Source organism: Sminthopsis crassicaudata, chromosome 2, assembly GCF_048593235.1.
Source record: "Sminthopsis crassicaudata isolate SCR6 chromosome 2, ASM4859323v1, whole genome shotgun sequence".
Classification (NCBI taxonomy): Eukaryota; Metazoa; Chordata; class Mammalia; order Dasyuromorphia; family Dasyuridae; genus Sminthopsis; species Sminthopsis crassicaudata.
This window is the reverse complement of record NC_133618.1, coordinates 431,778,022-431,792,266: the sequence shown is the minus strand read 5'-3', so window position 1 is coordinate 431,792,266 and position 14,245 is coordinate 431,778,022. Positions and strand designations below refer to the sequence as shown.

Here is a 14,245-nt window from a genome sequence, read left to right as displayed (position 1 = left end):
TTTAAGCTAAGGAAATAGTTTATTTTTCCAATATTAAAATCCATTCTCATAGTACAACACAAGGATTCCTTGAAGCCAGAGATTGTTTCATATTTATCTTTGTATCTCTAGGAACTGATACTGCTCTGGCACATAAAGGATATTTTCTATATGCCTGTCTCTAAAGCATATCAGTTGTGTGCCCAAAAGCAAGTCATTCAATTCCTCTCAATACCCCAGGTATCTCTCTAAAAAATTGGAAAAAAAATTAGCTGCATTTATGTACTGAGTTTATATGCAAAAAGCAAATGAAATTACTGTAGTGAAGTAAAAAAAAAATGCTCTTATAGAATATTATTCCATATTAAAGGTTTTCTAGCACCCAACTGAAACTTTAGCTCCTTGAGGGCAGGGATCATGTTTCAGATGAACTTTCTATCTCTTCCAACTCAAAGCACTGGGCCCTGCATAAACTAGGGACTTTAATAAAGTTTGAATGAATTTTACTGGCTGACCCCACAATTGTTTAGTATGAGTTTGATTGGGTAATGCACAGAATAATGAGAATCTTCACCAATAGTTTCCTAATGCAAACTTTGAGGGTCCCAATATTGACAGGAACATCTTAGGCCAAGTAATGGAGAGCACTATTTTATTCCTACAAATTCTGATAAACAAGAAGTTCCCACCTATGACTAAGAACATCAATCCTCTGAGAATTCAGACAAAACAAAGATTAAGGGACATAAGAAAGCCTTGTTCAGCAATAGGGAGATTGTATTTTCTATCCAGGATGTTCTTTTATTTTTTTTAGTATAGCTTTTTATTTACAAGATATATGCATGGGTAATTTTTCAGCATTGACAGTTGCAAACCTTTTGTTCCAATTTCCCCCCTCTTTCCCCCCACCCTCTCTCCCAGATGGCAAGTAGACCAATACATGTTAAATATGTTAAAGTATATGTTAAATACAATATATGTATACATATTTATACAGTTATTTTGCTGCACAAGAAGAATCGGACTTTAAAACAGTATACAATTAACCTGTGAAGGAAATAAAAAATGCAGGCGGACAAAAATAAAGGGATTGGGAATTCTGTGAGTTCCCTGAGTTCTTTCGATGGGTGTAACTGGTTCAATTCATTACTATTCTATTGGAACTGATTTGTTCCATCTCATTGTTGAAGAGCGCCACATCCATCAGAATTGATCATCATATAATATTGTTGTTGAAGTATATAATGATCTCCTGGCTCTGCTCATTTCACTCAACAGAATATTTTGTCCTCATGCAAAGATAATATAAATTCAATAGAGCAAATAATTATGAAGAATGAGCCCAGTTCTAAATTTCACAAAATGATGTCATAATTGGGGAAAAAACTACATATAGAACCCAAGAAGAGGAAAACAGCAGAAATAGAGAGATTAATGGAAAGTATCATAGATTGACCAATGATAATATGGCCTGAGGGGAATTAAATCCCATGTATTTTTCGTTGAAATTGGCCACCCATGGTAAAAATTGAAGATAAATTTCCAGAAGTTACTGACAAATACTTAACAGGGAGAGGCAGATCCTTGAAGCAAGCCTCTTTTTCTTAGTAATTTTTCCTCTCTCCAATCCAGCCCAACACAGGATAGAGTCCTACTTGATTAATGAAATTTGGTTTTCTGGTGACTAGGAATCACATCATAATGCAGATATCAGTTATGTGCCAATGACATCTGAAGTGATCAATTTATTTTTAGAAAAGTCTTTGCTAAGCCCAAGGAACATCTGGAGCAGGGGAACTAGTATAGTGAAAGGTCTGGAGATCATTTCTTATGCAGGTAAAGGATCTAAGAGATACTTCTCTTGGAAAACAGAATTTTGATGGACATAATCTCATCTAAGTATTTGAAAAGCTACTATAAAATAAAGGAGTTAAATTTATTTTGTTTGTCTTCAGAAGGTAGAATTGGGACCAATTGGTAGAAATTTCTAAGAGACATAATTTGGTACTACACTTAAGAATTTCCCAAAAAGTACAGTTGACAGTAAAAATGTGAGGCAGAAATTCCTTATGAATGGAGTAATCCATGAAAAGTCAGATCCAACACTGCTTAATGCTGTAATACAAGGGACTCCTAACTCTGATGGAAAAGTAGAAATGTGCTAAGATTTCTTCCAACCATGAATGAGCCTCTTTGAATTCATGACTAATTTTTTCTGGATCCGTCTTTCTGTTTCTCCCTATTGGGGCCATCCCAGTGACAACATAACCAGCACTTTTGGGGAAAATTCCAGGGTCTCTAAGCATATGGCAGCTCAGTGTTTGGGCTTTTGAAGGATGACTAATTCTATGGCTATGGCTTTCAGGCATGTTGTGGATCCAAAGTATTATCCTGGTGACAGAGAGTATGACTTCTGCTTTGATCTTCCCATGCATGGTTGATAATGGCACTCTCAGGTCTTCCACCACTGGTTTCACAAAAAGCATGGACTTAACCAGGTAGCCTTATTCAGGTTCCCCCCTCAATGATTTTGTACCTTTTTGCCTTTGTTTTTTGTTGATTTTAGGCAAGATCAGAGAATATGTACTAAGGATTTTGGGGATTCCCAAAGTCATTTAGAGTAGCTGCTCTTGCCATATTGATTTCCCTTTGGAGAACATTAGAGTAATACTTTTAGAGGTAATTGAAAATGTGAAAGATAAGCCTTATTGTTCAGTTGAATTAATCAGACCATAATACATTCATTGGCAATAATTGATTACTAATTAACTTCTTAAAGCATATGTCTGACCAAGGGACACTCTACTTAGTTAACTTTTGTGCTAATTAAGGATTATAGTTCTAGGATTATATTCAAAATCCTCTCTTTAGATTTTTTTTTCCCTGAGGCAATTGGGGTTAAATGACTTGCCCAGGATCATATAGCTAGGAAATGTTAAGTGTCTGAGGTCACATTTGAACTCAGGTCCTCCTGATTTCAGGGCTGGTACTTTATCCATTGCATTACCTATGTGCCCCCCCCCCTCTACTTCTATTTTAAAGCCTTTAATAGCCTAGCTCCTTTCTATCCTTCCCATCCTGCACTTTGTTCCCCTCCATGTATTCTGCAACACAGAAAATGTCCCCTAGCTCTTCCTTGCACAAGATACTTCATCTGCTAACTCTGAGCATTTTTGCTGACTATCCTCCATGACTGGATTTCTCTCCTTATCTCGACTTCCTGGATTCCCTGGCTTCCTTCAAGTCTCAGCTAAAGAATCTAGGGGGGAAGTGGAGAGTGTGTCTCTGGAATCAAAAACACCTGAATTTAAATTGAGGCTCAGACATTAACTAAATGACTCTGAGCAAGTCACTTAAACATTTTTTGACTCAGTTTTTTCAACTATAAAATGAAGATAATGATAGCATATACTTGACACATTTATGAAGATAAATAAAAAAAATTGTTTTCAAAAAGTACTTAGCACAGTGCCTAGAACATAGGAGGTGCTTTGTAAAAGCTAATTCCCTCCCTGCCTATATTTTGCAAGGAACTTTTCAAAATATCCTTAATCTTAGTGCCTTTCCTCTGAGATTACCCTCAAAGGATCATATTAATAAATAGCTCTATGTTGTCTTTTTACATTGAATTATAAGGTCCTGAAGAACAGGGCCAGTATAGTGCCATACTTTGCCTTACTTTGTATCCACTAGCACTTAGCTCAGTACCTGGATTGTAGCAAATTCTTAATATTTATCTTGATTATATGTTACTAGGAAAATATTGAACAAAAAGAAATCCTCCTTATTTGAATAACAAGGATATTATCTCATGGTAGACAGAGAACTTCGGATGAAGTGTCTTTAAAATGAGAGCAGAAGAACAAGGGAGGACTAAGTTCTGTTGTTTCTACTTGTAAAAAAAATTTCAAGTAGTGTCAGGCCTCTTTTTCTTTAGTACTTTAGGGCAAAAAAATCCTATAATCCAACCCTTGTTATCATTCTAAAAATGATAGTTATATAGAAGAGGAATTCAAGAATGTCTGTGTACAAAAGTGAGAATTGCAGCCTCATATTTTACATATATGATGACATACATATAAGGAACATGTAACCTGGGAACCTGGGTGCAATCTTAAGAAACATGGTAGGTAAGAATGGAATAAACCTCCTGTCTATATTTTATGAACCCTTGATCTCACCTTGACTGAGTTGCAATTCTAATTGAGCCTATATTTCTTTGAGTGATTAAAAGACCAGAATCATCAAGACAATTAGACTTTATTATAAAGGTTTTTCTGCAGCTGATAGGGAATGGGAAATTGGGAAATGCTTTAATGGCCCCTCTTCTAAAAAGAATATCTCAATAGAAATTTTCAATTAATAATTTGCAGTCATAAAGAACTTTTTGAGCAAAAGTAGAGAAGAATAGTTATCTTTAGGACCATTCAAGAGTGATGGTTTGAAGACAGATGTCATCATATGGGAACCCAAAAATGTCAGCATTCACCAAAATCGAGTTTATGAATTTTTAATGTGGAATTTCTAAGGAAAAAGAGACAGAAATGACGGTAAATCCAGTGTTATAATTTCAAGTTGTAAACATTTTTTAACTCAAACAATGCTAATGTTATACTCTTACATACTTTTAAAATTGAGGGAGACATAGGGCCATAGGACCATAAAATCCAAAAGTTAGAACTAAAAAGAACTTTAGAGAAAAAAAGAAAGATAGAAAGAAAGAAAATGGGGAGAAAAAGACAGTAAGGGGAAGAAACAAAGGACTGGGGAGAACGAAAAGGAAAGAGGGAGGGAGAAAGAGAAGAAAGACGAGAGAAAAAGAAAAGAGAAGGAAAAAATTTCATGACCATTGGAGATAAACAACAATGTAATTTCCTGATTTATGAAAGAGTGAATTCTCCACCACTGTAGAATGACATAAGGCTCCATTATAAATAAGACAAAGAAGGACTTCTTCAAGAGTTAATATTCTACTTCCTGTTATATCATATTTTCAGGTCCCTTATAATTCTAATATTCTGTAAGTGATTATTTAGATATAGGATAGAGAATTTGAATATTTGGAGGGCAAGAGGATCTCCTCTGTGAGAATAAGAAATCAGTTTTAGACATATTTCATTGAAGACAGTGAACTATTTTATTTTGTTTTTTAATTTACAAATTTATAATTCATTTACTACTACAAAGTACTATTGCACTAACAGTATTCACTATGAAACAAACTAAAAGTATGTGTTTAAAAAATGGGGTGAAGATGAAATAATATTTTATCATAGTTGCCATAGAGAACTTCTGAAGTTCATTGAGGATGGAACTGATGATGTCAAGCTCCTTCTGAAAGAAAATCTTAGACATGGGTATAGAGGATGAAGTAGAAAAGGGAGAAACTAGAAACTAAATGGAAAGTTACATTTAAGCTTTCTCAAGAAATCACAACAATCAAAGTCAACATCTTTTGAGGGGGGTTCCTATCTTTTATTTTTAAAAATTAAGATTTTCCCCAATTATATATAAAAATAATTTTAACTTTTTTTATTCAAATTTTGAGTTTCAAATTTTCTCCCTCCCTCATTTCCTTTCTGTGAAATGGCAAGCAATTTGACATGCTATAAAAATGTAGACATATTTTTCTTGTACAGCACAATAATTGTGGAATTAGTATAGAAGAATTGCACAATAATTGTGGAATTAGTATAGAAGAATTGCACATGTGTAACATATATTGAATTATTTGCCATCTAGGGGAAAGGGTGGGAGGAAAAGGTAGGGGGAAAGGAGGGGAAAAAATTTGGAACACAGGTTTTGCAAGAGTGAATGTTGAAAATTATCCATGCATATGTTTTGAAAATAAAAAGCTTTAATAAAAAATGAATTTAAAAAAGCGTAGTCATACAAAACACATTTCAATTTAGGTCATTCACTAAAAGAAAATTGACAAAATTGAAATGAAAAAATAAAGGAAAAATATCTTCACTCTTCATTCAGGCTCCACCAGATCTTTTTCTGGAAATGGATGACATTATTTAACAGTGGTAAGTCTTTCAGAATTGTCATAGATCATTGTATTGTTGAGCTAGTTCTCATTTTTAATATTAATACCATTTATATTTTGTTTTAATATGTCAGAATGTTACAGTTTTATCTCTATAGCCTATCTTTTCAACTCAGTCCTTAATGTGAATTTGCTAATAATTTTGTTTATTGCTTTGAATAATTAAATGCTGAAGTTTAAGGATAAATAGTTAAAGGATGAGACCCTTATACATTTTTCATCATCTTGATTTATTAAGATTCATTATAAAGATTCAAAATATTTATGAAGATGAATCTACAAATGTATTGATGGTATCCTTGTTGAGAAAAATATACGCAGACATTTGTAACAGAAGAAGAAAAAAAGTGTCTAGAGCAGACCATATCTCTATAGTCATAAAACTGACTATAAGGCATACAGATCAATGTACTTATTATTTATTGATCATAAAGAACTTTCAATTCAATATATTAATCTAAAATAATCCTCTTCCTGAAGTTAAAGGATTGTAATAGAAATTGAATTCGTGCTTTTATTAGTACAGGGAACTCCCTCTAGAATTCCCTCTATCAATACAGACCTTCATCTTGTCTATAACTTGTAGTCTCACAAAGTTACCTAAATCATTAAAAAGTTAAGTGACTTGCCCAGTAATAGAGTCAATAAATATTGGAAACTGGACATGACCCTGGGTGGTCTTTAATCTTAGACCAGATTGCTATCTATTATGCCATACTGTCTGGTTCATAAAAGCATGAGATTTAGAGTTAGAAGAAACTTCAGTTTTGCTCCATTTTATAGATGAGGAAATTAATCCTTGTGGAGAACAATTTGCTCAATATCTTTCTGTCTTCCCAACTCCAAATCTTGAGCTCTTTCTACTACAATAAACAGACTCTCCACACAAATAGTCTACCCACTGCTAAGTGCTATAGTAGGCACCTAAGAAATATTGATTGTATGAATGTTGAAATAAAATATCCTAAATACAGATTTGATACTATTGAGAGTAGTCATTTTTTTTCAGAGATAGTCAGTGTTAGTTCTTTGATTTTTTTTTTTTTTTGCAATCTGATAAATCAGTAAAAAATCATTTTTGTCTTATTTTCCAAATTTTTTAAAAAATATATCAAAAAATTGAGGGAAAAAAGAAATCTGGTTATTTCTTTACCTGTACTTTAGGCAGTAGAGACATTGGTTCCCAAAAGTTTCCTTGTCTTTTGAACATAGTGGATCATATGTAAATTCACAATATTTCCAAATTCTTGGAATGTTGTTCTTGATTGTTTGTAGCAACCATAAACAGTCAATCTGTAAAGATAGTTTTAAAATAAGAATTTAAATTAGATAATCAGTCTTATTATGGTCATAGGAACAGTCTTGTGAGAGCAGTAATATTAATGGTGATCACTTCCCAAGGTTTCATAACCACCTATAGGCAAAAAAGCCTGAGGTTGTCTCAACTTCAGGCTTGAACTGACTAGAGTTGAAGCTCCAGATCTGGGTTTCCAAACTTCCTCCACCCTGACCTAAACTAATGTTTACAATATCATGACTATGGTAAAACTTCTCATGCTAAAACTATGGAGAATAATTTACTCTAAAAGATAGCAGAAATCTTACAAGATATATAAACCATTATAACCTAACAAGGTACTCAAAATTGAATTCATGACAAGATGTCATCCATCCTTCATTTAGTTATTCTGATGGGAATCTCCAGCTTCTCAAAGGACTTTATCCCACTTTGGGAAAGGGTCAGTTATTAGGAAATTACTTTTCTTTATACTAAGCATAGATTTCCCTCCCTATAGAACTGATCCACTGATTTTAGTGTGAACCTTTACAGTCTCAAACAAGGAATAATCATCAAATAATAAAATCATAGAACAGAAAGGAAGCTCAGCAGGCATCTAATCCAAATCATAATTTAATAGGAAACTCATCTTCAACAAATCTAACCAGTGAAAATAGAATCTCAAATTGAAGATTTCTTTTCTTTTACCTAACGTCTCTTTTATGTCCTATTACTTAAAATAACAGGAGTAAAAAATTATCCTCACCTCACACCTCTGTAACCCTCATACAAGGCATGCCATTCCATGTTCAAAATTTTTCATCAACCAATCAGATTATGACATGGTTTCTAATTCTCTACATAATACTGTTCCTCATATTTTAAATATGGTTAATATATCAATGTCTTTTCAAAGTTATAGAGATCATATGTGGGTGCAATATTCCAGATATGATCTCTCGAGAGTAGTGGGGGGTATAAGAAGTGTCATTCTTATTTCTTGTGCAAAGATCACAATAACTTTTAGGACTATAAAATTTTGGTGATACTAATTGAATCAATACATCTTAAAACTTTTGACTCACTAAAATGGCCAGTTATTAGGAACACAAACTGCTGCCAAACTACTTTTCCCATAGGTAGCACTTGTAAAATTGATTCATTTTACCTATAATGTAGAACTTGATATGTATCACTATTCAGTTTTGTCTTATTGATTTTTACTCCTTATTCTGGCTTGTTGATATCTTTAGATATCATCATCATTATCAATAAACAGGGTCAGCAAATCATGGCTTGAATAACAAATTTAGGACTTGGTTGTTTTTATATAGCCTTAAAATGGGGTATATAGAAACAAGAGGCAGCCAGATTTGGCCAATGGCTTGTTGACTGCTGAGTAATATCCAGAAGAACTTATTTTATATAGAAAATCAAGATTTACAAAACACTATGTATAGAACATTCCTCTGAGACTGATGATATGGATATAATTAGCCCCAGTTTATAAATCATGAAAATGATATTTAAGAGACTAAGGTTTGCAAGGCCACAGAGCCTATTAATGAGAGGAATCAAACCCAATCATTTGAATCAAAGTCTCATTTTTTTTTCATAATACCATAGTGCTCAGTTATCAAGTTAGCTGTCATTCCCTGCTTCACATATCTCTTGAACATGACAATCACTATATATATATATATATATATATATATATATATATATATATATATATATTCCTCCATCCAAATCATTGACAGTTGAACAGTATAGGGCTAGAGACTTCTCTAAAATAAATTGTGATCTATCAATAACTACCCTCTGGGTTCAATGACTTGATCCTTTCTGAATTCACCTAAAACTATAATCTAGTACATGCTAATTTTGTCCATAGAGATGTTGAGAAAGGAAACTCTTCTCACACAGTGTGTCCCAGAGTTCTAATTTACTCTCTAATAAATAAATATATATATATATACACATTAATATATGATATGAAATAAAAGTCATTTGACCAAATGTTCTGTCATGCATTATCTCGTTCATTCAACATTCATTCATTAAGAGTTGTGATGCTTTTGCAAAATGGAATTAGTTTAGTTCACACAATTCCTACAATTCTCTAAGAACCTGCTTATTTTATGTGGGGCCAAATATTAAATATTCAGGAAGAATATTTAATATTTCAGGAAGAAATATTCAGGATGAATATTAAATATTCATCAATAAATAACTTGTGGGGGTGGAATCATAAACCACTAGAATCTGGAAAAGATCCATAAGACACAGGACAAAAATATTGAAGCAAAATTAGATCTCAGAAATACAACAAAAGATTTAGAGTTGAAGGGGATCTGAAAGATCATCCAATTCAACAGCCTTCTTTTACAAATGGCTAAACCAAAGCCTAGATAGAGAATGAATTTTCACAAGATCACTCAGAAAGATCAGGAGAACTGGGACCAGCAAAACCTCAGGTGACCTCAACTCCTTTTCAGCTATAGATCTTATGATCCCAACAGGAAATTTTACTTAAAATCCAATCTGTACATTTTTTTACCTCTGCTTTACGTGTTTTAGGTTTCCTCCAATTTATAAAATCTGTAATAAAATGATAAAATGGTACATTACTCAATTTTTCATAGGAAATGAATTTATAGAATAAGACAATATCTTTTCATGGTGCAAGTCTTACCAGAAATCCATAGTGTATATCTCACCATGTGGTACTTGAGGCTTGGATGATCACTAACTGACCTCATATTAGATGGGCTCATTTAAGCCCAAGAAATAATAACCTTTTTTTGCTAGGATAATGTCATGCTCAGGCACCCTGCCCTATTAAAACACAAGCTCCTTAAGGGTAAGGACTATGTCTAATCTTTGTACCCCTGGAACCTGACCGAGTCTCATGCTATATGCCTAGTTTTGAAACACACTAATCTAAACTAACACACTATTTAGGGACAAGGCACATAAGCCTTTTCAGTGTTCTCAGGAATTTCTCTAAGATAATGGAATAGAAATGAATTATATATATATATATATATATATATATATATATATTGTTGGAGAGGTTTTATACATACAGAATCAATCTATTGGACTAAAAAGTTATTCTGCTTTAATTGTTGTGTATATTACTACTAAAAAGCAAATCCAGAAGAGCAGAGACAGTAATTTATATAAATTCCTTATCATCCCCAGATCAAAGAATAGATATGTTACCTTGGTACTTGTTAATTGGTTCTGAAGGCACAATGAGTGAAGAAAAGGAGGAATACTCAATGACTTTTGCCAATCAGAAATAAATCTTCAATCTGCAGGTAATAATAATCCCTCCCTACCTAATTCGTCAAAGAGCAGAAGGAGCTTCTAGCTGTGGAGAAATAAGCCAGTCCAGCTCAGCCCATCTAGCCAGATAACTTTCTTCTTGATCCAATTCACTTTCTGAGAGAAATTAAAACTTCAATACTGACTCCCCCCACCTAAATTATTTAAGTTTCCTTGAAGTGGGGCTGGAAATCTGACAGAACAGGAAGCTATGGCTCCTGCCTGGGTATGAGCTGCTAAGAGTCCTGGGCCCTCTGCTCATGCCATCCCAGCCTCTACCTGGGTTCCTTCCACTGCTGTTCTCTCCACCATCATAGCTCTTGCTACTGTTCTTCTTGCTGAGTAGGCCAGCTTTTCTATTTCTCTTCCAGTGCTACTTTTCTGGACATGGGGAAACATGTGCTACAGCCACATTGTCCTGCAGGAATTGGTCCACACCCTCAAAATTGTGGACTCCAACCTGTCAGTCCTTTACTACAACCTTCATGGGGTGTAGGAAGGGGGGAAATTTGCCCATAGCTGAGGGCTATAGTGCCAGTGGTGGGGGCTGGTTAGTTCTTCTGGCCAATTTCCCATTCCTTCTATTCAACTAAGACAGCAATCAAGATCCATCAGTACCTAGCCAGCATCAAGTGCTGAAATATTTTTTTTCTCACTGAAATGCATAGAATACCAGATTCAACAACTTTCAGAGCAGACAAGTGCCAAAATACTTACTGTAATGCCTTAATAGTTGCTTGACAAAAGGTATAGAATTAAATGGCTAATAGCACAATTCTTCATTATGGACTTTGATCAGGGAATACACATTATAACCAGCATAGAAATACATATTTTTCTAATTTGTTCTTGGGGATCCCAACAATGACAGGAACAACTCCAGAACATGCAGTGTTTTCTTCCTACAGTTTCTGGCAAATCACAGGTTCCCCAAGTGTGTATGACTAAGAATAGTGCTTACCTGAGAACCCAGATGATGCTATGATAAAGAGACCCAAAAAAGCCTTATTTAAGAGCAGGGAAAAGGCCATATTGTCTCTTCAGAATGTTCTGTTTCTTTGCAGATTCCCTTTCTCACCTCCCAGGCTTTGCTGTTGATATTACCATAATTCTTCAGGTGGTAAAAATGCCCTTTGATATAAGTTGACGTGGCACATTAAATTCACATTAAATTTAATCCCTAAATTTTCTAGTTGGTTATTGGCCACCCATCAGGAACAAAATCAAGGTAAGTGTCCAGGATTACTTAGAAATACCTGATTGATAGGGAGAGGCTGTTCCAGGTAAATAGAACAATCTGTTTCTTAGGCTCCATAGACTTTTATGCTCATAGGAAATAAAGTCCTACCTGATTGATCAAACTCTTTGGTGTTAGGAGTAACATTATAAAGCAGGTGTGGGCTATATGCCAACCACAGAACATCATCTCCATTACACTTAATAGTTGAATAGAGTAGAAGCTTTGTTCTCCTCTGCCCTCATCAAACCACATCTGAAGTGTTCTAATATCTTCTAGTAATGTCTTTGCTAAGCTGAGGAATATCCAGAGGAGGGAAAGTGGGACAGAGAAGAACTTAAGAGATCATGTCATAAGAGGGCTGGCTGAAGAATGTTTAGTGTAGAAAACAGAATTTTGATAGACATCAGAATCTTACTAGTTATTGAATAGCTGTAATAGGATAAAGGAATTAAGCTTATTCTTCTTGTCTCCACAAGGTAGAATTCAGACCAATGTATATAAATTTCTAAATGGTACAATTTGGGTGACTCAAGAATTTCCTAAAAATATAATTAGCTTACAGTAAAGTGGGTGGCTATGTGAGGCACTAATTTTTTTTTTTTTTTTTTTTGTGAATAGAGGTATTCCTGAAAAGGCAAAACAACTACTTATTGATTCTATAATACATGGGATACCCATTTTGGGCAGAGTTCTGAAATATATAATTGTTAAAGTCTCTTCCAAATCTGAAGCCTTTGTTGACCTTTCTGACAATTAACTCATCTGTAAAATAGAATTGAGATAAAAAAAATCTCTGTAATCTGTGATTCTATGATCCTATGGCTTTCAGTCATGTGAAACAACCAACAACTTTCCAAATATTAGCACAGTACAGTAATGAACTCCATTGTGATGCTTAAATTCCCCAATTGTTGGAAATGTTCAGTTGGATAACCATTTATCAGAGATGTTACAGAGAAGATTGATGTTTCATGTAGGTTTTAAGATTAATAAGTGAATAATTATAAGAGGAGCTTAATTAGGATCAAATAATTAGGGCTAGATGGAACCTTAGAAATAATAGATTATAATAATAGAATAATAAATTATTCAACTCATTTTAAAAACGAGAAAAGTGATAATCAATCATATTGAGTGTTGCTCTCAGGATGTTCCATCTATTAAGTGTCTGAGACAGGATTTGAACTCAGGTGGTCTTGAATGTAATCAAGTGTTCTACTCATTATAGCATGCAGTCAACATTTTTATGGGAATTATAGTTTATAACATGCTGCCCTTACAATAACACTCTGGAGTAAGCCATACCCAATGCATGATTCCTCTGGTGACAATGTAGGAAACTAAACTTTAGAGCACAGGAACTTGCCCCAGGTTACCTGGCCCATAAATGGAAAAACAAAGACTTAAATCCATAAAGGTTAAAAATTTAAGGCTCAGTGAACAATTAAGTCATTCTCATGAGATAAGTTCTTCTTTCCTTCAGAAAATAGGGACTGAGATAAGCAGGTCTGTCATTCCTAAACCCTCAGGATTAAGAACCCCTTATCAGCATCTGTTCTATTGGAAGGGCTCCAGGGGTTCACAGCCTTCATGAAGTTGAAAATTAGAAGCCCTTTGGAAATTCCAAATAATGTTTATTACAGAATTCAAATTTAAAGGATTGTTACCCAGAACCTGTGTAGGCTAGGCTAAGTTCTGGAAAGGCAGGACTAGAAAATGTACTAACCTGAGAATCCAGAGACCTGGCATCTATCTCTGCCTAAATACAAATTTGCTGTGTGACCTATTGCAATACATTTTCTCTCTCTCCAACTGTCAGTTTCCTCCTCTATAAAAGCCAAATATTTCATCATATAGTCAGAAAAATCAGTACTTCAAGAAAATAGAAAAATCCATTCCACTCATGACTTCATTTCTTTTCAGTATCATCCTCAGCAAGTAGTCACCTCACAACTTCTTGAAGACTTCCACATGATTACTTCACAAGGCAGCCTATTCAACTTTTGAGCACCTTAATGGTAGAGGTTCTTTACCTTAAACTAATTTTTTTCTCCCAATAACTTCTAGAAATTACTATTATTCTATTCTCTGAAGATAGTGATAGAAAATGGAATATCTAATTTCTTTTTTACATGACAGAACTTCAAATATTTGATCATGTCTACAACAATCTACTTTTCTCTTCTCAGTTTAATTTAACAAGTTCCTTCAACCAGTTCAAATATATCATAGTTCCTAGTCCCCTAACCAGCATATTGATCTTCCAAAATTTAGGCCCATTTTAACTTGTTAATACTCTTTGTAAAAACTGGCCATGAGAATCAGAAAGAGATTTCCAGATATGATCTGATGTAGAGGACAT

General features: G+C 34.1%; 1 protein-coding gene across 1 annotated transcript in view; it reads right to left on the bottom strand.

Annotated features, from left to right (window-relative positions):
- SPDYE4 (speedy/RINGO cell cycle regulator family member E4) overlaps positions 1-14,245 on the bottom strand; it is a 50,550-nt gene that overhangs the window by 13,518 nt on the left and 22,787 nt on the right. The window contains exons 8-9 of the mRNA XM_074284808.1: positions 9,871-9,911; positions 7,185-7,324 (exon numbers count right to left, since the gene is read on the bottom strand). The gene's annotated coding sequence lies outside the window, so the exon portion shown is untranslated. The remainder of the gene's footprint in view (positions 1-7,184; positions 7,325-9,870; positions 9,912-14,245) is intronic.